Source organism: Cyprinus carpio, chromosome A23, assembly GCF_018340385.1.
Source record: "Cyprinus carpio isolate SPL01 chromosome A23, ASM1834038v1, whole genome shotgun sequence".
NCBI classification, from domain to species: Eukaryota; Metazoa; Chordata; class Actinopteri; order Cypriniformes; family Cyprinidae; genus Cyprinus; species Cyprinus carpio.
In genome coordinates, this window is record NC_056594.1 from 12,921,141 (window position 1) to 12,946,084 (window position 24,944).

The window sequence follows — 24,944 nt, forward strand, 5'->3', positions numbered from 1 at the left end:
GGATGAATGAATCAACAATGCATTTAAACTTTAATTAAATGGTCCCTTGGTTATTGCAGTTATTAGACTGGCTATACCCGTTTTATATGAGGTGGTGAAGAGGGCCAGTGAACTACAGTACCTCATCGGATCCATCTGAACAGTCATGATCTCCATCACACTTCCACCTCCCAGCAATACAACGGCCATTAGTGCAGGCAAACTCGCTTTCAGAGCACTGACGTGGCACTGGTAGGTAGAGAGAAATAAATGTTAATATTGAAGAAAAACCAGAGAGCACAATAACTACAACAACAACAAGGAAAACAGGAGGAAAGAAAGGGACACATTTCAAGACAAGGTCAAGAGGTCAGCTTAGAGTGAGAAAATATACAAACACATTCAGGGTTCCCTCATAATGATGATAAATTTTCATGAAATTACAAATTTTCCATTCATTTGTGATTAATAAAAAAATAATAAAAAATTATATATATTTTTATACAGATTGCACTTTAAAAAGAGCAATTTCCAGCTGGTAAACTGGTATTTTACCCAATCCTTTTTTACTTCAATCCTGACAAGTGCTCTAGTCCCTGCTGCAGAGAAACACCCCATAACAGGATATCACCATCTCCATGCTACATGTTATATCTTTCACTTGGATGTTATAAGCTGCACTGAGTAAATACAGCTGGATAAAACAAAAACGGTGTGATACAAAACCAAAGTCAGACATCAGTTAAGTAAAAACATAAAAGTTTAAAGATAGAAGTTTAAAAACATAGAAGTTCAAAACTAAAAATAACGATGCTCAAATAAGGCACTGCTAGAAGTTTCACTGTTTGGAGAAGGAAAATGAACTCTACCGTTGCTCAACTAGGGGGCAGAAGCTGCAATTGTCACTTCTGTCACAAACACAAATGGAATCATGGGGAGATGAGAAAAGAGAGGAGAAGGAAAGGGAGCCAGGAATAGATGGTTTGGAGGGAGCAGAGACCTACCTCTGAGTCACGCCAGTGGGTCAGTGTGAAATGAAGAATAGAGACACATGAAGTGAGATGCATCAGTGAGCAACGTGAGTGAGCCATGACATAGGACAAAATACCCACAATGCCTCCCACAGACATATGTGATGGTCACAAATAGTAATAATAAACCACTAGACTCAGTCCTTTAACTGGCTGTGAGCATTCATGCAGTCTCAGGTGTGCAGAGGGGAAGTCGGTAAAGATACATACCGCACTTCTCCTCATCTGAGTTATCGCCACAGTCATTGTCATAGTCACACTGCCAGCGGCCCGGCACGCAGCGGTTGTTCTTACAGCGGAATTGGTACGGCTCACATGTTCTCTCATCTACCTCAAGATAAAAAAATAAAACAATCAATCACTTACATCGAAATAAAAACATGTATACACTTTCATAAGAAATCAACATTTTTAAATACAGAAAAGTAAGGCTGTCGTACCGCATTCCTCTTTGGGCTCATCTGAGCCGTCTCCACAATCATCCTCTCCGTCACATGTCCAACGGGACGGGATACAGCGGCCTGAGTCCTTACAGCGGAACTCGTCCACACCGCATTTCATCTGAGCTGTAGAAAACACAAACAGCTTTAATTAGGACTGTCAGTCAATCATTCCTTTTATTTATTTGATTATTTTATGCAATATTATCATCTAAGGCTATTTTTGTAGCAATAACAAGATAAAATCAGTTAAATAAACTATTAGCAGACATATTATAAGCAGATACATATAAATTTGAGACAGACAGGATAAATCATTTATATACATAAAGAAAGTGAACTTGAGATAAAAACACTACATTAAATATATAATTTCGAGAAATTTATGAATACAATCATATGATGGCATTTACAGCAGTACAGCAGTGTGTCTGCTGATTAAAAAAAACAAGCAAAGCAGTCTAATTAAAGCAGTCAAAATAGTACATTAGTAATATCAATAGTTGCCCCCAAATGAATAAAGAGATTCTTTAGAAGTCATGTGTTGTTGGTTTTTATTTTCTTACTGCAGTTGGCCGGTTCGTCTGATTCATCCACGCAGTCGTAGTCTCTATCACACACCCAGACTCGCGGTATGCAGCGTTTGGTGATGGCACACTGGAACTGGTTAGGTGCACAGGTCACCTCAGCTATAAGACATCATAATGACATTCAGCCAATCAGCTCATCAGAAAACAGCCTCATGCATAGTGTAGACATCAAAACATTAAATTTTTCAATTATTGGGAGGACTTACGACAGTCCTTCTCATCTTCTCCCTGGCCACAGTTGTTCTGACCATTACAACGCAAGATTCCAGGGATACAGCGACTAGGATGCGAGCACTTAAACTGACTGGGCAGGCAAACATGGATGTCTGAACAAGGACAAAAATGAGTGATCATTAAGCAAATGTCCTAAAGATGATTATTTCACTTCTACACAATTGATTGGACATCATACCACAGTTGGCTTCATCAGAGTTGTCCTGGCAGTCGTTGTCTCCATCACAGATGTAAGCCGGGTTGGTGCAGAGACCTGTGCCGCACTGGAACTGGCCTGGCCTGCATTTAAACTCAGCTAAAACCCAAGAACAGAGAGCATGAGAATGTTATATATGTTTGAGGATGTCCATGGTGTCACTCACAGTTAAACCCTGATACTTACGGCAATCGGCAGGTTCATCTGAGCGATCTCCACAGTCATCCTCAGTATCACACTTCCACCAGAAGGGAATGCACTTATCATTCTTGCACACAAACTACAGTCAGAGAGAAACAAAAGAGAAGCAGAGAAGCACATATAATCAGCTGAGTGTCATTTCTGACAAAATCACCACCACATAATACAACAAGAAAAAAAAAAAATATCACAATTAAAATTAATATTTCATTTTCATGACAACATCATCACAATCAAACCAAACCTACCACTAACAAAAAAAATAAATAAAAAAAAAATTAAAAAAATTTATATAATAATATTATAAAAAAAAAAATAAATACTAGTACTTCAAAATAAACTTATTTTCAAAACAAAAATACTAGTACTTCAAAATAAACTTATTTTCAAATTCAACATTTCTAATTTTATTATTTTTTCCATGTAATGTTTATTTTTCAGTTTTATATTCAATTAACATACATATTTTGTAAAGTTTTTTGTTAATGATAACACACAACATGGTTGTTTTATTATTTTAAAAGTATTTAATATGACTGCTAACGTGTTGTTAATTAATCTATTTAGTTAAGAAACAAAGAAGTTAAGAAATACTACAACATTCTTTTTTATTTACATTATTATAGATTAATGGCAGTGCAATAAACGCTGACATTATGTTGAAATACTTGTGATGAATCACATAATACTTTTGTAGTTAATGTGTTAGCACTTTCAGCACCTTTTTAATGAGACTATAATAAGTACATAATTGAGAATAATGAATATTGCAAGTAAAATGTGCAGAGGCATTCTGAATTTTGGGGGAAAGGTTTACTTATTTATGCCAAACTAACACACACAGACCTGGCTGGCAGTACAGTTAGACAGGCACTGTTTTCCATCAGCAGCCAGATAGAAGTTGGTGGGACAGGCACACTTGTAGCCTCCTCCAGGTGAGAGCAAACACAGGTTACTGCAGCCACCATTATCCTCCTGACACGGGTGACCTGACACTGCAGTAACAAGAGCATCAGAGGGGAAAACACTTAGAAACCACATCAAACACTGCAGGAACATTTCCTTCAACAGCACGCGTGTATCTTCTCACCCTCAGGCTGTCTGGAAGGATGATAGATGTGTATGTCCATGGGTCTGTGCAGGGTGCTAATCAACATGGTCTTGTTGGTGCCCAGGGTTTTGTGAGCTCTGTTAATGGACTTGGTCTCCCAGTCTGTCCAGTAGATGTACTCCTCAAACAGAGTCATGGCAAAGATGTGAGGGATGTCATGAGTCAGCACTATGGGGAAAAGAACACAAGACTCTCATTTAATAAAGCAACAAACAGAATATTAAAATAAGGGTGAAACTTGATTTTATCCTTCAGATTTGAATGGATCATAAAAAGTCATAGTATCACTGGTTAATATAATTTTTCCCATCATCATGGCCTTGATTGCATAGCAGAAAAGAACTTCATACAGACAAAGAACAAGTGGCAGACCAAACATATTGACCAATATTTTAATAACTGATTTCTCAAATAAATTGTATGGATTCAAAGTCAAACCCTTTCAAGCTGGGAAAGAGCTAGCTAGCTTGGGTAAGCTTTCTGAACATGAGGAATTCATATGGAAATAAACCTCCACCTCACTGCCTGTCTATAGCACATACCAGTCTCAAAAACAACAGATCGAATGTAATATGTATATGGAGCGTCTATGATGTCATTTATTGGCGACATGAAGGCTGGGTCACTTCTTTGTCTAAACTAATTCCCTGAAGAAAAATATCCTCATAAGCAGTGTGTGTGTGTGTGTTTGCACTCACCAGTGTGTCTGTTGGATCCATCCAGGCTGGCAAAAGCAATGTAGTCTTCACGAGCGTCTGCCCAGTAAATGCGGTCATTAATAAAATCTAGCGTCAAGCCGTTAGGCCATGTGATCTTATCTTGAATGATGATGTGGCGATCTGTGCCATCCATGCCGATGCGGCCAATATGTGGCACGTCACCCCAGTCTGACCAATAAAGATACCTGGAAATAATAAACCACCAAAATCAAACAAGCTCATAATGTGTCAAGTGTTAATTAATTCTTTGAACAACAACAACATATTTACATAGATCCATCAAGAGAAAACACTAGGCTATTTTAAATTATTTTTACATAAATATTTTATTTACATTTAGAACATTAATTTATTTACAATTAATTATATATTTTCTGTAAATTATTTAACTTAAATTATATATATATATATATATATATATTTTTTTTTTTTTTTGTAAAAAAAAAAAAACAATTAAAAATGCTAAATTTGCAATGCATTTTCAATTATTCACTCATCTGACTCATTAAATTATCTTCTTTTGAAAGATTTTCTAGAAAAAAACTACTGATATATGGAATTAATTTCAGTTCATTTAATAAGTTACTCAGGATATCATGTAATTTGATCACAATTTTAATACAGCCCTAGAAAATAAACTAGCAATTAATTGGGATAATCAGACATAATACATGATGTAAGATCAGGAACTGTTAGGGAACTGAGTTTAGACTCTCACCCATTCCTCACATCCAGAGCCACGGCTCTGGGCTCTCGCAAGCCGCTGTTGACCAGCACACTTCTGTAAGCTCCATTCAGCTTGGACACCTCAATTGTGTCTCTGCCCTTATCACACCAGTACAAGTTTCCCCCAACCCAGTCCACAGCCAGACCATCAGGGTTACTCAGAGAGGTTCTGTGCAGCACCTATCCAACAGCCAATCAAACATGCCCACCAGCCAATCAGAACAAGAAGACATAGGTAATGAATTATGTCAGCGGTGGAATTATATTAAAGAACTACGCAGACCTGCACGTTACTGCCGTTGATGTTCATGCGCCGGATCATGCTGCCTTGTGTAGTCACATCAGTCCAGTAGATCATCTGCTCAGCGTAATGATAGTCCAGAGCCACTGCGTTATTAAGCCCCTGTTAACACACACAAAATAGTAACAGTTAGACAAGTAGCAACATTAGAAAATTACAATAGCCTACAAATGACATTTTTGGCCTTTTAGGATAACAGCCACCTCACCTGCTTAATCAAAGTGTAGTTCGACCCATCCAAGTCGAGTTTTCGCAGATAGTAGCGGTTAGCAAAAATGAGGAAAGGTTCCTCATCTAAAATGTAAGCAGCAGAAATGACTTAACTTTTAAGATTTTAACTAGCAATGCCAGTTTTTATTACATTCTGTTTTGTATATTTTTGTCTCTGAGAAAGAAACACACTCCCATAGGTAATAAACCTAGAACATAACAGAACAAGGGGAGAGGGCTCACCAGATGTGGATTTGCAGCTGGTGGGGTCGTTGGGACGTGGCACAAAGCCATCGACACAGAGGCAGTGGAAGCTACCGTGCGTGTTGATGCAACGCTGAGCGCAGGGGTACGTGGTGGTGCACTCGTCCACATCCACACACGTCTTTCCATCTTGCTTCAGACGGAAACCTGGATGACACCGGCACTGCATGGGCCGGGCAAGGGGCATGTTATATATTCACTGCTATATGTCCAAATAAATAACTTGAATAAGTATGACATGCAAATAAGGAAAAATATATACATACCTTGAAGCCGATCTTGAGATCTTCACAGAGCTGTGAGCAGCCGCTCAGCTTACTGTTGAGGCATTCATTGATGAAGCAGTTATGCTCATCAGAGCCATCGCCACAGTCATTCTTACCATCACACAGCAATGTCTCATTCACACACTTGCCACTGGTGCACAGGAAGGCAGTGTCATTACAGCGCCTCTCTATGGATAAAAACAAAACAACAACCTATAACATTTTTGTTCTGGGTCCAAAGAATATCAGTTATGAATCTGACTGTAATGGACTTTATTTGGTAATATTATGACATTCTGATAAATACAGAAATAGAGAAAAATACCATATTTACCGGTATGTACCATAATGTTTGCATTTACGTGGAACATGAAAGAAGTTCAACTAAGTGTTATAGATTTTAAAAAGTCAAATTATTGTTGTAAGAGGCCATTAATATCCAAATATTCATAAAATCACTCCAACCCAGTCAGCAATCCAGAACCCATACTGCCACAGGAAGTTGATCCTCTAATGAAGCGGTGAAGCTCCTTTAACACACTACATCACACACATGGCACACTTCCAGAACCCACAAGAGCCTGTTTATTACCACAAGTTTTTATTGTTAGACATAAAACTGTAATATAACCCTGCGCTTTCCGATTTCACACATGTTTGCATTCAAAGACAAGGTCATATTATTATGAAAGGTCTATAAAGAGAAACTGTGACAGAAAAGGGATTGGTATATGGTCAGTTTACCAGAGAGATTGAGAAAAAAGTATTTTAAAGACTAAAAGTATATATCTTTATTATATTATAAATAAATAAATAAATAAATAAATAAATAAATAAATATATATAATATAATAAATATATATATATATATAGATATATATATATATATATAGATATAGATATTATATATATATATATATATATATATATACACACACAGGTCCTTCTCAAAAAATTAGAATATTGTGAAAAAGTTCATTATTTTCCATAATGTAATGATAAAAAATTAAACTTTCATATATTTTAGATTCATTGCACACCAACTGAAATATTTCAGGTCTTTTATTGTTTTAATACTGATGATTTTGGCATACAGCTCATGAAAACCCAAAATTCCTATCTCAAAAAATTAGCATATCATGAAAAGGTTCTCTAAACGAGCTATTAACCTAATCATCTGAATCAACTAATTAACTCTAAACACCTGCAAAAGATTCCCTGAGGCTTTTAAAAACTCCCCAGCCTGGTTCATTACTCAAAACCGCAATCATGGGTAAGACTGCCGACCTGACTGCTGTCCAGAAGGCCATCATTGACACCCTCAAGCGAGAGGGTAAGACACAGAAAGAAATTTCTGAACGAAAGGCTGTTCCCAGAGTGCTGTATCAAGGCACTTCAGTGGGAAGTCTGTGGGAAGGAAAAAGTGTGGCAAAAAACGCTGCACAACGAGAAGAGGTGACCGGACCCTGAGGAAGATTGTGGAGAAGGACCGATTCCAGACCTTGGGGGACCTGCGGAAGCAGTGGACTGAGTCTGGAGTAGAAACATCCAGAGCCACCGTGCACAGGCGTGTGCTTTTGAACCAGAAACAGCGGCAGAAGCGCCTGACCTGGGCTACAGAGAAGCAGCACTGGACTGTTGCTCAGTGGTCCAAAGTACTTTTTTTTGGATGAAAGCAAATTTTGCATGTCATTCGGAAATCAAGGTCCAGAGTCTGGAGGAAGACTGGGGAGAAGGAAATGCCAAAATGCCTGAAGTCCAGTGTCAAGTACCCACAGTCAGTGATGGTCTGGGGTGCCATGTCAGCTGCTGGGGTTGGTCCACTGTGTTTTATCAAGGGCAGGGTCAATGCAGCTAGCTATCAGGAGATTTTGGAGCACTTCATGCTTCCATCTGCTGAAAAGCTTTATGGAGATGAAGATTTCGTTTTTCAGCACGACCTGGCACCTGCTCACAGTGCCAAAACCACTGGTAAATGGTATACTGACCATGGTATTACTGTGCTCAATTGGCCTGCCAACTCTCCTGACCTGAAACCCATAGAGAATCTGTGGGATATTGTGAAGAGAAAAGTTGAGAGACGCAAGACCCAACACTCTGGATGAGCTTAAGGCCGCTATCGAAGCATCCTGGGCCTCCATAACACCTCAGCAGTGCCACAGGCTGATTGCCTCCATGCCACGCCGCATTGAAGCAGTCATTTCTGCAAAAGGATTCCCCGACCAAGTATTGAGTGCATAACTGAACATAATTATTTGAAGGTTGACTTTTTTTGTATTAAAAACACTTTTCTTTTATTGGTCAGATGAAATATGCTAATTTTTTGAGATAGGAATTTTGGGTTTTCATGAGCTGTATGCCAAAAATCATCAGTATTAAAACAATAAAAGACCTGAAATATTTCAGTTGGTGTGCAATGAATCTAAAATATATAAAAGTTTAATTTTTTATCATTACATTATGGAAAATAATGAACTTTTTCACAATATGCTAATTTTTTGAGAAGGACCTGTGTATATATATATATATATATATATATATTTATTTATTTATTTATTTAAATTACTAAAAATATATTACTTTTTTTGTTACAACCAGAAAAAATTATAATAATGTGGTAACAGCCTTTAGAAGAGCTTCTTTTCTTTCACCTTGTCCTTCAAGGTTACTATACTCACCTGAGTCTGTGCAAAGTGGGTTTTTGGGAGCTTCATCTGATTGGTCTCTACAGTCAAACTCTCCATCACACTCCCAGTTCTTCTGCTTCAGGCACTGGCCATTAGCACAGCGGAAATCATTCGGCCCGCACGTGGGATATTCTACATTATAAAAGGGAACACAACATCTGACTCACTATATGGTTCACTGCGTTGGTCTGGGTGATTAGTAATAAAAAATAACACTTTAAGATGCACTAAAATGGACACCAGATGCTTACCACACTCCGGCGATTCATCAGAGCCATCGCGGCAGTCAATGTCATGATCACACATGAAGTTTTTGGGAATACACTGATAATTCTGACATTGAAACTCAGAGTCATCGCAGGTCTTATTGAACACTAAGAGAATGAATAAAGAGAAAAACAGAAATAAATAGTAAGAAATAAAGAGTGTGATTAAATAAATATCAATAAACTGGGCAGAAAAAACCCCCATTAAATTTGCAATAGGATTTTGTGAAAAGAACAATATAGGTAGAGTTTCATGGCACAAAATAATCAATTCCTCTTGCAACTCACCACAACCAGCCTTAATGCCCTCATCTGCTCCGTCAGGACAGTCCTTATCCCCGTCACACTTCCAGCGCTGAGAAATACACATGTGAGTGCCAGGACACTGGAAGGCTTCTGGACTGCAAGTCTTTGTCTCTGAGAGAGATACATAAACTCAGGGTTACTTATACATTCCATCCTCCAACCTTAACTAGATTGACATTGAGATCCATTATGGTTAATATAAAGACAAAAATGTAATGTTGGCAACCAAACAGTTGATGGTAGCCACTGATTTCCACAGTATTTTTCCATACAGATACAGATATGAGGATTAAAAACAATGGTTAATGCAAATAATAAAATGCAACCAACCATATAATCATGCATAGTGAGATCAGCTAAAAAGCCTTTAAAAGAGGCATAATACACTTCTATTGTTTTGTTGACGTCAAATGTGGTGCGTCCAAGCAAACTCAACAGTGGTGCCAATTCTTCTGTTGGTAACTCACCAAATTAAACAGACGCCAACATGGACAGATTGCATGACATCCTCAAAAACCATGAACAGAGGTACAAGTATGCCCCAGAGTGCATTAAATATAGGTTAACTTGCAGTGGCGATAAACACGAGCTCTGTTTGTTGATGTAAGTTGTAGTGTGACTCACTGCATTTGCCGTCCTCATCAGTACTATCTCCACAGTCATCAGCGCCGTCACACACCCAGGACTTGGAGATACAACGATGGTTCCCACACTCAAACTGATTTGATGCACAGACCTTATCTGAGAAAACAAGAGTAAACAAACTCATTGTCAATGAATCTAAATATGATAAACTTAATTATCAGGTGTAGCTGTGGTCAGGGGCAAAAATGCCCCAGATCCTTAAAATACCTGTTTTATAGAGGTAGTGATATAATGAATTCTATTGTATTTTACTACTTTTCTATTTCAGTTTTTCATGTACATTATTTAATTTTTCATAATAAACATGGATATTTTGCATAACTTAGTATTAAGGTATTAAATAATAATAATTGAAAATAAATACAAAATAAATTTTTATTATTACCCCTAAAGAAATGTTGATGAAGACAAGTCCCTGAAAAGTCCCTGAAAATTAATTCCAGGGATGCTAATAAATATTTAAGCATTATTATCATTATTATTAACAATAACCATATGGAAAAAAGTGTTTTCATGAAGGCAAGATGGCCCTGAAAATTCCAGGGGGCAAACATTTCCTTATAATAAAGATTAATTGCTGTAACTGGTTTTAATTAAAAAGAACACAATACAATTGTTTTAAGCATCTTCAGAACAATAAGTACACCAAAAGTTAAGTATTAAGACAAAATGAAAACACATATGGCATAAAATCAAACCTTAAAAAAAAAAGGGAGAACAGAAAAATGTAAATTAAACACGAGACATTCACTAACCACAGTGAGACTCATCTGCTCCATTCTCACAGTCGTTCTCTTTGTCACAAGTCCAGCTCATGGGAATACAGCGGCCGCTCGGACACGCAAAGAAGTTCACCGGACAATTATGCTTCATTTTCTCTGTGGGAAAGAAAGTGAAAGGTCAATTTCATTATGTAATGTGTCATATTTTATTTGCTGGGAGAATGAGGGGATGTGTTTGTGCATGCTGATGTGTGACCTGAGAGTCTGACCTGGACAATTTCTTTCATCTGAGAAGTCTCCGCAGTCATTGGAGCCATCACAGCGCCAGGAGGGGGCGTAACAGAGTGTAGTGAACTCACACCTCGCAAAGGTCACGCCCTTCACTCCAAGCAGATAATAACTGGAGCAGTCAGTGGGGCCTGAAATAGAATGCACCTAAAGATTATATCTGTCCGAGAGAATATGTAATTATGTGTCCCCAAAGTTACACTTAGCATAGATTTTGCTTTAGAAAGAAACTCAAAAGGAACCTGCCTATTAAATGCTGAATTGTGTAGGCATGGGTCATTTTGGCTACTCGAAAGATGAATCAGTAGAGTGCTATTTGTTTAATTGTTGGTTTATGTACGTATGCAGACATAGTCCCACTGGTTCTCACCATTTTTTCAGCATTTCAACACCAAAACCTACAACCTTTTGGTTTGGTTCCCAGACCAGATATTTTTAGATGAATACTTACTGCAGTTGATCTCATCACTGGCGTCCTCACAGTCCACCACCTGATTACAGCGACTAGAGTTATTGATGCAGGAACCGTCTTTGCACTGGAACTCAGCAGCGCTGCACAGAGTCACTGAAGTAAACAGAGATGGTGACAGTGAGGAACTATTACGGCTGCACATTTTTTTTTCCCAACCACGCAAAAACAACAACAACAACAACAACAACAAAAAAACATTTCAGGTTTGTATTTCTCCTTTCCCTTAAATTCTCCATTTCTTTCAGACAATCACACCCTACTTACTGTTGCACGGCAGCTCATCTGAACCGTCTCCACAGTCATCAGTGCCATCACACCAGGAGCTGTGTTTGATACAGCGACCGTTAATGCAGCGCCGGTAGCCCTTCTTACACATACGGTTTGCTGCAAACAAAAAAAAGAGAGAGAGTTCAAATGTAACACTTCAAATATAAAGCAGATTCTAAACTGGGTGCAGATTAGGAAATGTTTCTGAAAACTACAAAGCAATGAATAGAGATGCAGGATCATGCTTACCGCAGTAGGATTGTTTCTCATCAGACTTGTCCTTGCAGTGGCCGAGACTGTCACAAGTCAGACTGTAGTCGATACAGTCGCCGTTTCCACACTCAAACTCATCCACGCTGTTACAGGTTGTGTTCTCCGCTGGGAGACAGAGAGATATGCTTTTATATTAAGCTGCACTTTTTAGAGGAAACATATTAGGAACAGGCTTTTAGACACTAGCTCTCTCACCGACACAGGTGTTGTCTCCCAGTAGTTTGCGTTCTCCACGGCAGCTGCAGTTGACTCGTCCTTCTGACGTGAGCAGACACAGGTCCTGACAGCCTCCATTATTTGTGAGACAAGGAGAAAACTCACCTGCAGACACAGACATTATTAAAAATTACTTAAAGATATTTTTTAAGTAAATGTTACTATTTTTTTTACTATGTATCGTTATATCATTGCATTTATATGAAGACTGTAAATAAGTCAGTCTTCAGTACAAAACTTACAGCTATTGGTGTCTTTGGCCACAGCAATGATGCCCATTGGCTGTTGAGGAATGTCAGCACGTAGGCTTTTCATATCTGTGCCGTATTTATTAACTCTGAGCACAGCTCTGCGCACCCAGTCTGTCCAGAAGATATAGTCACCGTACACAGCCAAACCGAAAGGATGCACTGGCTCGTTCTTCATGACCACCTGATCACACGTACAATTTCGATTCATTCACATTTGCAAACAATTTCAAGGTGTACAATGTCAGTAGCATGCGTTCTCTAAGAATCAAGGTCATGAGCTTTGTGTTGTTAAGAGTCATGATCTACCAGGTAAAAGTCAAGAACTCTCACTTTGCCATGAACAAACATAAAAAATAAGACACAAATAGAGAGGAACTCACAAAGCGTCGGCTGCCATCATACTCGCAGCGCTCAATCTTGTCAAATGTGGCGTCGGAGAAATATATTTTCTCAGCACGATGGTCGATGGCCAGGCCGTTCGGGGTGCGGACATTACTGCCAATGATCACAAGGACGTTCGCTCCAGAAAGAGACGCTCGCATGATACTTGGAGCCTGTTCATTCCAGTTAGTCCAGAACATCAAGCTGAAGGAAAGAGCACACAAATTTGTATTTTTTATTTTTTTGTGGGCAACAGGGCAAAGTAATATTATTAAATAAATATATTATCAAAGTCTTCAATAATTCTACATTATGAAATAAATAAAAACAAAATTATTGCAAAAAATAAATCATTACATAAAATTACAAATCAATTATTTTACTATGTGAACATCACTTTGGCAGTCAAAGCGAAAATGAAGGTTTGTGATATTTGTTTTTAAATAAAATTATAAATCATTTCTTTTTAAATTTGGCAGTAAAAATAAAAATAATGCATAATGCATTTAATTCAAACTCTTAGGACTATAGGCCCAGCAGAATGATTAAAACATAGCATTGCATCATGGCAAATTTGATATACAAAGTTCATACTCTTGGCATTCATCCAGAACAAAGGCTCTGGGGTGGTCGTCCCCAGACATAGTGACCACAGTATCTCTGTCGAAAGCTGCAGTGCGACTCTGGTCCACAGTGTGCCGTGTGATGGTGGAGGTGGTGTAGCTGGTCCAGTAAAGTGTGTCCCAACCCCGGTGATAAGCCAAACCTTCAATTGACCCTACATCTGTTCAAAAGAAATGAAGAATTGTAGAATGGTATTACACTAAGGAAGCATATAGAGAATCCTGCTTTGACTGCTTGTTTCTGATCCAAGAACAACTCTAATGCATCTAATTTTCTTAATTATAATATTGTGCACACACACTGTATTTACTCTGAATAAACTGTTCCTGTAGCTCTTATGCTTCCAAAAGGATACTATAGTTAAAAATGAAAGGATGGTAACTTCAAACAGGATTAATATCATGTAACCTTCATAGGGTAAATCAATTCAGGGCAAGTCTAAAACATCTCTTTTAAAACTCCTCATCCTGTCCCAGTGAACGGTTTAATCCCATGACATGAGTGCATGTTGGCTTCAGCATGCTGTGAGATAGCTGTTGTTGCTGGTGCATGTGTGTGTTTAGTGGCTTAGTGTCATCCGGTCATTTCATGGACGGGTGCCTGTGCATACAAGACCCCTCCCTCGCCGAATCTCTTGAACCACGGTGACTAGTTCTTCCACAAAGAGAGGACTGCTGGAAGAGTCTCAGACACAACAATGGGGTGAGAAGCAATGTGGAGCAATGTGCTTCAGTCAGTGCCATCGAAAGAGTCTCAATGAGGCAAAGTCACACTGAATAATAGTCGCCCTCCACAAAATTTATGAGCCCATGAGGGGCTTCACTGCATCTATCTGCATCACATCAACAACTGCTTTATGACAGCGATTACTCCACCATAAAAGGGGAAGGACACTCAACCAAGCTGTTTACTTTTACTAAAAAACAATAATGATCCTGTAAAAGACATCAGTCTTAAAAGCGAAGGAAGAATAACAAGATACTGACGTAACAGCCACCGCCCACTTCTAAGTTAACAGGTGAGACGTCATCGTCACAAAAACGATGATGTACTAAGAAAAGGTCAGTAAACCTGACAATTGATGAATTAGATGAAGATACCTGAACAACCATTCACTGTACTTTGAACTCGGAGGTCAGGAGGATCATTATGGTGTACCTCTACGAGAGAAATCTCACATTAGGACAGCCCGAGGAGAGTTGTCTTGCTTTCCTTGCAGCAGAAGGACAAAGTCCTGGAATAGCCAAGCTAAAGGACTGGAATGAATCCGAAGAGTCATATAATTGATCATAAGAAGAAAGTAGCATTGGGCACTTAGATTCAAGTTGAATCGACTGTTCGTGATATAGCAGCCACTGACAGATGCAGAAAATCACGTTTTGCAGGGTTGCCTGGTTTCACTCAATCAGTACAAGCAAACAGCAATCATGGATGGCCGTAAGGTAAGCACCTTCCATAATTTCAAATAAGAGATGAAGTTTAATAATTACATGTCAGAGGAACTGTTTTCACATTACAAATTATGAAATATACATTATGATAATACTGGAATTGGCTGCTTTGTTGTTAATAACTAATACTAATAAAAATAGTTTTCTGTTCATTTAAATAATTTCTGTTAATTAAAACAAACCTGGAATAAATTACTGATTTTAGATGAAAAATGTAAATGAAAATTAGAAATGTGGCCTTGACAACTAACTGAAATAAAGGTAAAATTAAACAAAAAGTAAAATTACTAACAATTAAATTAAAATAAAAACTGAAAATATAAAAATAAAAGCTAATTCAAAATATCAATAACTACCATAACAGTACAGAAATATTATTAAAATAACACAGATTCAAAAGCTTAAAAATGCTGCCAGCATACAAATCCAAAAGGTTCATAATAATATAATATAATATAATACAAATTCTACTTGCCTCTATATTATATGATATGATATGATATATATGATATGATATGATATGATATGATATGATATGATATTATATACTACTGACTATTTATTCTTTTTTTTTTAAAAGGACGTTTGATTTCAAAATTTTTGATGCTAAAATTTAGCATTGTAGTCACAGGATATTTGATTGGTTATTGCTAAAGCTCACTTGAATTTGTTCTATATTATTAAAGGGATAAGTTCACTCCAAAAAGTATTCTCATACCTTCACAGCATTACAGTTGATCAACTAACGTCACATGGACTATTTTAACTATGTCCTTACTATGTTTCTGGGCCTTGAACGTGGTAGATCCCTTGTTGTCTATGCAGGGTCAGAAAGCTCTCAGATTTCATCAAAATATCTTAATTTGTGTTCTGAAGATGAACAATGGTATTACAGGTTTGGAACGACATGAGGGTTAGTAATTAATGAGAGACTTTTCATTTTTGGGTGAGCTATCCCTTTAAATGTGAAATATTGAATCCATAATGATAACCGAATGGGCAGTGACCCAGCTGCATTAGCTTTCGGACACATCCTGCATGTGACAAACTTTAGAATAATTTAATTAATTCATTCATATTTTGAAATGTCCTTTATGTACACGTTAACATGAAATCTGAACATCCTAGGAGGACATACTGCTAAATGCTAATGCTAAACACTAACAACCAACTCTCAAAAGGGCTAATTATTAGCCTGAAGCAGACGCTTGAGGTTGTATATCAAGACGATCAGCACAGGGACAATATTCAGTTTCCTAGGATTGGCCTGTAACTCTGCAAGTGACAACACTATAGCTTCATAAGCAGTAACATGCTACCTCATTGTGGTGTATCCCACTTGGACGTATCGTTTCCAAATGTGCTGCTGGCTGCAGGTTACTGTGATTCTCATGTGGGTGATGGCCGTGGCTCTCGCAGCACCTCAGTTTGCTTTCCGCCAATTGAGGACTGCGCCCATCCTCAGCTTTGCATTCCTATCAGACCTCAGCCAGTTGGTCTACAGTACCATTCTGTTCCTGTTCGGCTTTGCTTTGCCTCTGATCATCATAGTCGTCATGTACACCAAACTCTATGGCTTCCTACGTAGGACACGACTGCAAGGTACCGCGCCACAAGAACGCGTCGATCATTTTTGGTGTTAGTTCTTCAACTGGCCAGCTCTACCACGCACAACATCTTACTTCAGAGCTGCTGTCATTGGGTCGGGTGGGCTGCAAACGTTGTGGGTGCATTATGTGTCCAGGAAAAGGAAAAAGTGAAAAGTGCTGTAAAAGGCAAAATCAGTAATGTGACTAATTACTACCTTAGATACTTACAAACATATTAAACCACAAACATTCAAAACCCAAAATAACAAAAAACCAAAAAACCTCAACCTTCAAAACAACAAAATCACTGCTGAATGCATGCGACAAAAGAACAGCATTTTGAATAGAAATAAAGTCTTTACTGTAAATCATAATAAATAAATATATACATTTATGTAAAAATATAAAAGTATTTTAAAGAAAAAAATATTATTTACAATAAATGCAAACTGTCACTTTTGATCAATGAAACTAAAGGTATCATTACCATTTTTCACTATTAGTATTGCTGGTAGCCTCATCCAGTTGGTTTGCACAATACAGAGCAATAAAAAAAAAAAGAATGAAAAGGTCAGGCACTTACTCTCCACTATGGTCTTGCGATCAGAGCCGTCATCGCTGATCTGCTGTATGTTACCAAAGTGAATGTCACTGTAGAAGATCCGGTTGGCTCCCTTTCCACCGCCACCCCTGTAGTCAAAGGTAAGGGCGATAACGTTCTTCATGTGCTCTGGGTCTTCGAAAGGTTTAATGGGAGCATTGAGGTTTGTTTCATCCGACAGGTGAATGCTCTTTAGTATCGTGCGCTCAGAGTAGAGGAGGTAGCCATCATAATCCCTGCAGCTGCGGCCGTCCTCTGCCAGCATACCGTGTGCGCAGGCACAGGTACGATTGCCGTTACCACTGTACAGACACAGCTGTTCACAACCACCATTGTTCACTTTACAGATGTTGGTACCTGCAAACGATATTAAGATATTAAAATGAACACAGTTCACAATCCAGCTTTTTATATACAGGGGTCTCTCGGTAGTCTGAGCCTGCGTGGAGGGGTTCTTATGATTGAAAACCCCTGCCATATAGTAAAAAGAAGTTCTTAAGAGTGCTTTTTTAGGAAGATACACACCTTGCTGTCTTGCACGGTTGAAGACTTTAATGTCTTTAAGCTGTACACCAATGCCAGTTCTCAGATACACCATATCTGTGGCATTGTCTTTGTTTCCTCTCTTGATGGAGCCATTGGCATGTGTCCTATTGGAGACAGGAGAAGATAAAAAGCTTATTACCTGTAAAGTCCACTGCAATATAAAATCTTTAAAAACAGGTCAGTTAATAGTAAAGAAATAATGAGTTCACACCTGTCACTCCAGTAGATGTAGTCATCAAATACAGAAACAGCAAACATGTCCATGTTGTTACTAGACAGCACCAGCTCACGGTTTTCTCCAGTCTCCAGATTTATGCGTTCAATTTTGTCTGTACGGGCATCACACCAATATAGCAGGCCCTCCTACACATTATATAACATTAGTGATACAGCACATACCCTTGTGGTTTCACTGTCTGCTAGGATACATTTTTATTTTCTTTAATTTTTTTAAATTAAAATAAAAATTAAATTAACACTACCATCCAAAAGTATGGGGTTGTTAAGATTTTTTTTTTTATGTTTTTGAAAAGAAAAGAGAAAGTTCAAAAATACATTTAAAAAAAAGTAACATTTTGAAACATTATTACAATTTAAAATAACTGTTTATGTCAATGTATTTTCAAATGTAACTTATTCCTTTGACACAAAGCTGAAAAAATAAATATTTAGTTAAATTATAATGTCTTTATTTTCTGAGAATAAATAAATAAAATAATTTCTTACAATTGTTTTTTACTGACCCCAATCTTCTGAACAGAGGTGTATAATAATAAATCATAATCATAATCATAATCATCATCATCATCATCTTCTAAAAGTTGATTAGCAATCAAATCTGGTACAAGAACCAACAATAAACTTGTTCTGCAAAAGTGGCACAGTGTGTTTATGTACAAACCTGGTAATCAATGGAGATGCCATTTGGCCAGCTGATGCTGACATTGACCAGAACTGCTCTTTCAGAACCGTCCAGACGAGATCTTTCAATACGTGGATACTGACCCCACTCCGTCCAGAACAGATACCTGAACATCATTTTTTAATACCAGAAAGAGCAAATACACAATTATCTCATGTTCACAGGCACACATTCTCATCTCCACTAAACATACAGACACATTCCCTCACCCTTTCTCCGGATGTACAGCAATGGCACGTGGTTTGTCCAAACCGTGAGAGATGACCACATAGCGGAAGGAGCCGTTGAGTCTGGCCACCTCAATCACATCAAAGCCTTGATCAGTCCAATAGATGTTGCCTATTTATACAAAACAACACAATTTGTTAGATGCACTAATATACAATGTGTTTTTAATTGTGTTTGCACATTTGCACACCTGCAATCCAGTCCACAGTGATGCCTTCCACACGTCCAATGCCATTGGTCACTATGTCCTCCCTCCAGGTCTGGTCTCTCTTGGCTCGGCTAATAGTGCTAAGGCCCATGTCAACCCAGTAGATGGTGTCATTCTCTACAGGGCAAATGAAGCACAAAACACCTCAAGTTAGTTGCATTCAGAACAATTTTCAGACTAAATCTTTGTACTCAAAGATATCTGCATACTCACCAGCATGGAAGTCAATGCCCACAGCAAGAGAGGTACCAGACACAGGTACCAGGGCATCAGATTTATCTGATGGGTCCAGAGGAATGCCACGGATGCCCTCGTGCACAGAGTAGAGCAAAAACGAGCCCATGCCTTGACAGAAAAGTGCAATAAACAGAGTGTTAAAATGTGGTCACGTGAAAGCAAATGGTGTACAATAGTGATGTTTACATGAGATCTTGCCTTCACAGGACTGTTGGCCAGTCTTCAGACTATATCCAGCCGTACACATGCAGGCTCTTGTAGCTGGTGAAGTTGGCAAGCAAAGCTGAGAGCAGTCGCCATTGTTCTTACTGCAGAGGTTGGTACCTACAGTAGATATCAAACACATCCAAATGGTATCATCTTTGATAAATAGTTTGCAACCCCACCAATAATAATAATAATAATAATAGTTTATAAATTAATACGTTTAAACATTAAATTGATCAAATTAATAGTTTTATGGTAAAAAGAGTAACAGATTTTCCTTTAAAAAAATTATTATTATTATTATTTTTTTTTTTATTTGGTTCATCTTAGGTCAGACAGAAAGTAACAATAACATAAGTATAGTAAAAAAGTATAAATAATATAGATACATGTACACATATCTATATAACATAAAACCATACATTAATTCAGATTAAGAAAAAAGAAAACAGCAGGCAAGCATAGTTATACATTCAAATAAATAAATAAAATAGGACAGAAAAGACAAATAAAAAATAAAAATAAATAAATAAATTATATTATTAAAAAAATGCATTTTAGGGTTACATAATCCATATAAATATGAAAACACACCTAGCTGATGCACAGTCTCATTGTAGATCTTCATATGCATCATGGGTGACGTGTTATTTCGGAGAACCTTCCAGTTGCCTCCATTGCTCTTGTCACATGTACCAATCTGATCTGTGCCCTGATCGGCCCACCACAACTTTTCTCCTACACATAAAACATAAAATGTCGGTTAGTTATTTCAAATGAGGTTATCAATGCATAGAACTCTATGAACATTGTTCACATCATCACAATTGTGGTTTTCGGAAAGCACTGTCAGGTTAGGTGAAGAGCTGTTGACTCACATGGTTCATATTTAACAGAAACACTTCTCAAGTCACAATTAAGTTAGAAAAACTTCAGTTCAGTGAGTTGCATTAGAAAGTTTTAGATTTTGTTGCATTGGAAACAGGCTGATTTTGCTCTCTCACCCATGATGGCGAGGGCTGTAGCTTTGGTGAGTTTTCCTTTCACACCCTCAATGATCTCCAGTCCAGAACCATCCAGCTTACAGCGGTTAATAGTGCTGTTCCCTGAGCTGATCCAGTACAACTGCTCCATGTAATAGTCTATGGACAGGCCTGCCATGGGAAGAAGTCAACGTATAAAACAATCTCGAACAGGCCTTCTTGTAGCTTTAGGCAAACAAGTTACACAAAAAAAGTCACTTACCCACTGGGCCTTTCTGATTGGTGAACAGTAATGTGTGGTTGGTGCCGTCCATGTTGGCCATACTGATGTTGTCCCCATCAAGCCAGTAAAGCTTTCTGTAAGCAATTTGCAAAAAAAAATAATAATATCAACCAAATTTCTGCAAATTATTTGCAACAGTGTTGTTTTAGTATTATTTATAAACTATTATGCGGCCCGCCACAGTCTAATTTGTCCCGCCATAGTTTCAAAATGAACCGAAAATGTTTGTACACTTCGCATAATAACAAAGACCTCTAATGCTGTGTTTTGCACCATTGATTCGACAAATCATCTGTCACTCACAGTCAGTAAGACCCCCGCCCCCAAACCCGCTTCAGCTCCCATGCTTTTGACACATATACACAGGCGCGGCCGCAAACCGGAACCACAGACTTGGCTGCATCAAGACATTTTGTTACATCTGGGCATTTTGAAAACACATCATTTGAGGTACGTAACTTTAACTAATGTTACAATATTGACTGTAGTACATGATTTTATCATTAACAGTGTATGACAGCAAACAGATAACAATAGCTAATGAAGTATGTGCGTCTCCATCAATAGGCCAAGCCCAGGTGAACTCGAGTACAAACAGGCATTGGAACTATTTTTCTCCCAGGAAAATTAGATGTTCAGAATCAGGGTGCCAAGTGTGCCAGTAGGCCAATCAATAAAAACACTTTATATATAAAAAAATGCATATAAAAAAAGGCTTCCACTAAATATTTTAAAAATAAATCAATTCAACAAAGTTAACCAGTTTTGCTGCTTTTTTTGTTGGCTCAGATGTATGGCCTTCATGTTTTGACCATTTATGCATGTACCGTGTGTTGTGTATGTGACTTTTGTGCTCTACTATCACCATTCATATCTAGGCAACCAAGAATTAAATTACTACTAGAGCACAAAATTGTTTACATAACCACAAAATTCTTTCATAGATCTAGTCACTTAATTTTGCTCTCAAAATGCCACAGATTTAGGCATTTAACTTTAAAATGAGCAAAATTTTCTTCCGTAGGGGGTGCATGCCCCTGGCCCATGTAGAGGGACGGAGGTCCCCCACCACAGTCCACAAAATCTGTGTGGGGAAACACTGATTTTAGTATTTATTAGTATTTTTTATTAGCTTTTATTTATATAATTTCCGTTTTCATTTTTATATATATAATTTTATGTGCTTTTGTCATCCTTATTATTTTTTTATATATTTTCTATATAGCTTTAATTTATTATTAAGTTACATTTCAACTTTTAATAAATTTTCATAGCTTTAATTTTTATATTGTCAATTTTCATTTAAATTTTAAATTAAGTTTTAATAATTTGTTTGAGTTTATTAATTTTTTTTATAGCAAAATTTATTTCCGCTTTAGCTTTAGTAAATTAGTACTTAAATATTTATTTCAGTTTCTGAGTATCATTTAAGTTTAAAACCAGATATTAATATTTTTATTTCATCTTTATTTCATTACAAAAAAGTGATTTTACTAGTTTTAGTTACCAATACTGATGCCAGGAAAGTGTCTTCATATCTCAGTCAACTGAAATAAAGCCAGGAAAACACACCAATAACACAATAAACAAAAACTAATTTAAAAAAAACATTAAAAAAAGAAAAAAAAACTAATTCAAAAAAAAAAACAGATGAATAAAAACCATACTGAACAAATTAAAAACCAGCTGAATGACTTATATTGTCTGCATGCACAAGCTTGCTATTTTTTACTAGAAACTGACATGTCTAGAAACTAGCACACTGGCACTACAACAAACACATCTGGTTCACATTGGCCACACAGCAACTGGCTGAGAAGTGCAACATAAGGGCAGCCATATTGTCCAACCTATAGCCACACTAATGAGTAACATCTACATTTCTCTTCTACACCCTTTACAATCTTTGCCAGAAACATACTGGCACGGCATCTGGTCCTCTCCAAATGTGGCCTTACCAAACATGCTGAGAGCGAAAGAGGCTAAAGAGACTAAAATGACAGAAAGGCACTAATGCTAAGCCTGAACTAGCAACAGTGCATGTGTGAGTACTTGTACTAACCCCAGAATAGGATGTAGCACCAAACTGTGAGGCTTGTCCAGTCCATGGATTACAGCATTCTTGAAAGACCCGTCTAGTCGTGCAACATTGATCTGCTTCTTATTCGTATCATAGCTGGTCCAGAAGAGGTTTCTGGAGACCCAGTCTACAGCTAGACCCTGAGCATTCGGGAGGTCTAGCAAAAAAAAAAAAAAAAAACATTTTGTATCATGATTAGAATTGTAAACTGATCACACAGGCTAAAAAAAGAGAGCAATATAGCAAAAATAAATGTGTATTTGTCTTGCTTTCTTTGCCCCAAAAAGTATGTGGACAAACAAAATGTGGCATTTACTTTAAAGAAAGCTATGTTTTATAAGTCTGGTGTCGGCAAGAATATTTTTGAAAGATGATTCTTTCGCTCACCAAGACCAAGTGCATTTACTAGATCAAAAATACAGTAAAAGAGTAATAGTGTGATATACTACAATTTAAAACAACTGTTTTCTATTTGAATATATTTTAAAATGTAATTTATTCCCGTGATGGCAATGATGAATTTACACCAGCCATTACTCCAGTTCCCATTTTTCAGGATTTTTTGATAAATAGAAAGTTAAAAAGAATGGCATTTACTTGAAACTGAAATATTGGGTAAAGTTATGCATTTATTTACTGTCACTTTTGATCAATTTAATGCATCCTTGCTGAATAAAAATTACTTTTAAATTTTTTTTTGAATAGCAGTATTATACTTCACAAAAAAGTTCAGTAGTTATATTTTTAATTGGGTTTTAAAAGATGAAACGGATACTTTGTTTAAAATTAAGCCAAAAAGTTTTTTTTTTTTCTGATCATCAAGCGTAATGGACCATGACCAGGTTAACTGGAAACTGACTTCATTCATCCACTAAAAATGACCAGAAGATCAGATGGCTAAAAGTAATTGGGAAAAAAATTTAAAAAGATTGAAGAAGGCTGTCAGTTTCTATCTAAAGCAATGAAGTTAATTTTTAAGTGATCATTTACGTTTTGGGGCCCGTGTATACTTTGAGTCTATACGTTAGATGCTCAAACTATTATCTCACCAGCTGATACCACAGTCTCCACACCAGTCCCATTGATGAAGGCTCTTTTGATCATCTGAGTGCGGACATCAGACCAGTAGATGCGGTTCTCCAGAGCATCATAATCCACCACTGTAACATTGTCAATGTCAGGCACAGTGAAAGAGATGATGTAGTTGTAATAGGGATTATCAATGTCCACCCCTCTGATTTCAATCTGACGAGCGTACAGCAGGAACTGACGGTACTCTGGACAAGAAAAACAGACAACGTCACTAGATATATATGCATGTAAAAAAAGTAAATGCATGTGATGTGCATGCATGTAAATGCATGTTAAATAAAGCATATATATATATATATATATATATATATATATATATATATATATATATATATATATATAGAAGAGATAGATGATATTGTTAAGATTCAGTAATAAAATTTTTATATATATAAATACAATATACAGTAAAGAACAAACAGTAGTAGAAAAGTCTACAGTCTCCATATCGATTAGCCTGAACAGAAGAGCGGCTCTTACTCCTGTGTTTGCCACTATCTGATGTCAGTGTTAATTCATCACAGAACCTACAGGTCCTGTACTCCAATCACTCTGCTCTCCATACAGCCATAATGGAGGCTGTGCTGCTGAATACTAAACGCTGATCGTGCATCTGGGCGGCAGGGTGCACTGTTGTTTTCTTGGCGGTTAAATGAGATTTACAGCCCACACAAGACTACTTACATTCAGCCCGACCTAAAAAATCTAACACTGAGGATCTACCGCCAACGCAAAAGGAATCTAAAAGAAAATGCCTCATGCTGTGCCGTAATTCATATACTTTCTGTACTGAATTGTATGAGATAAGAATTGCTGCATTTAAATAATAGTAAACTGAAAAACTGTCAACC

The 24,944-nt window shown here is 37.3% G+C and overlaps 1 pseudogene; it reads right to left on the reverse strand.

The window, feature by feature from the left end:
• The window catches only part of LOC109071630, a 104,794-nt pseudogene that overhangs the window by 9,053 nt on the left and 70,797 nt on the right, over positions 1–24,944 (reverse strand).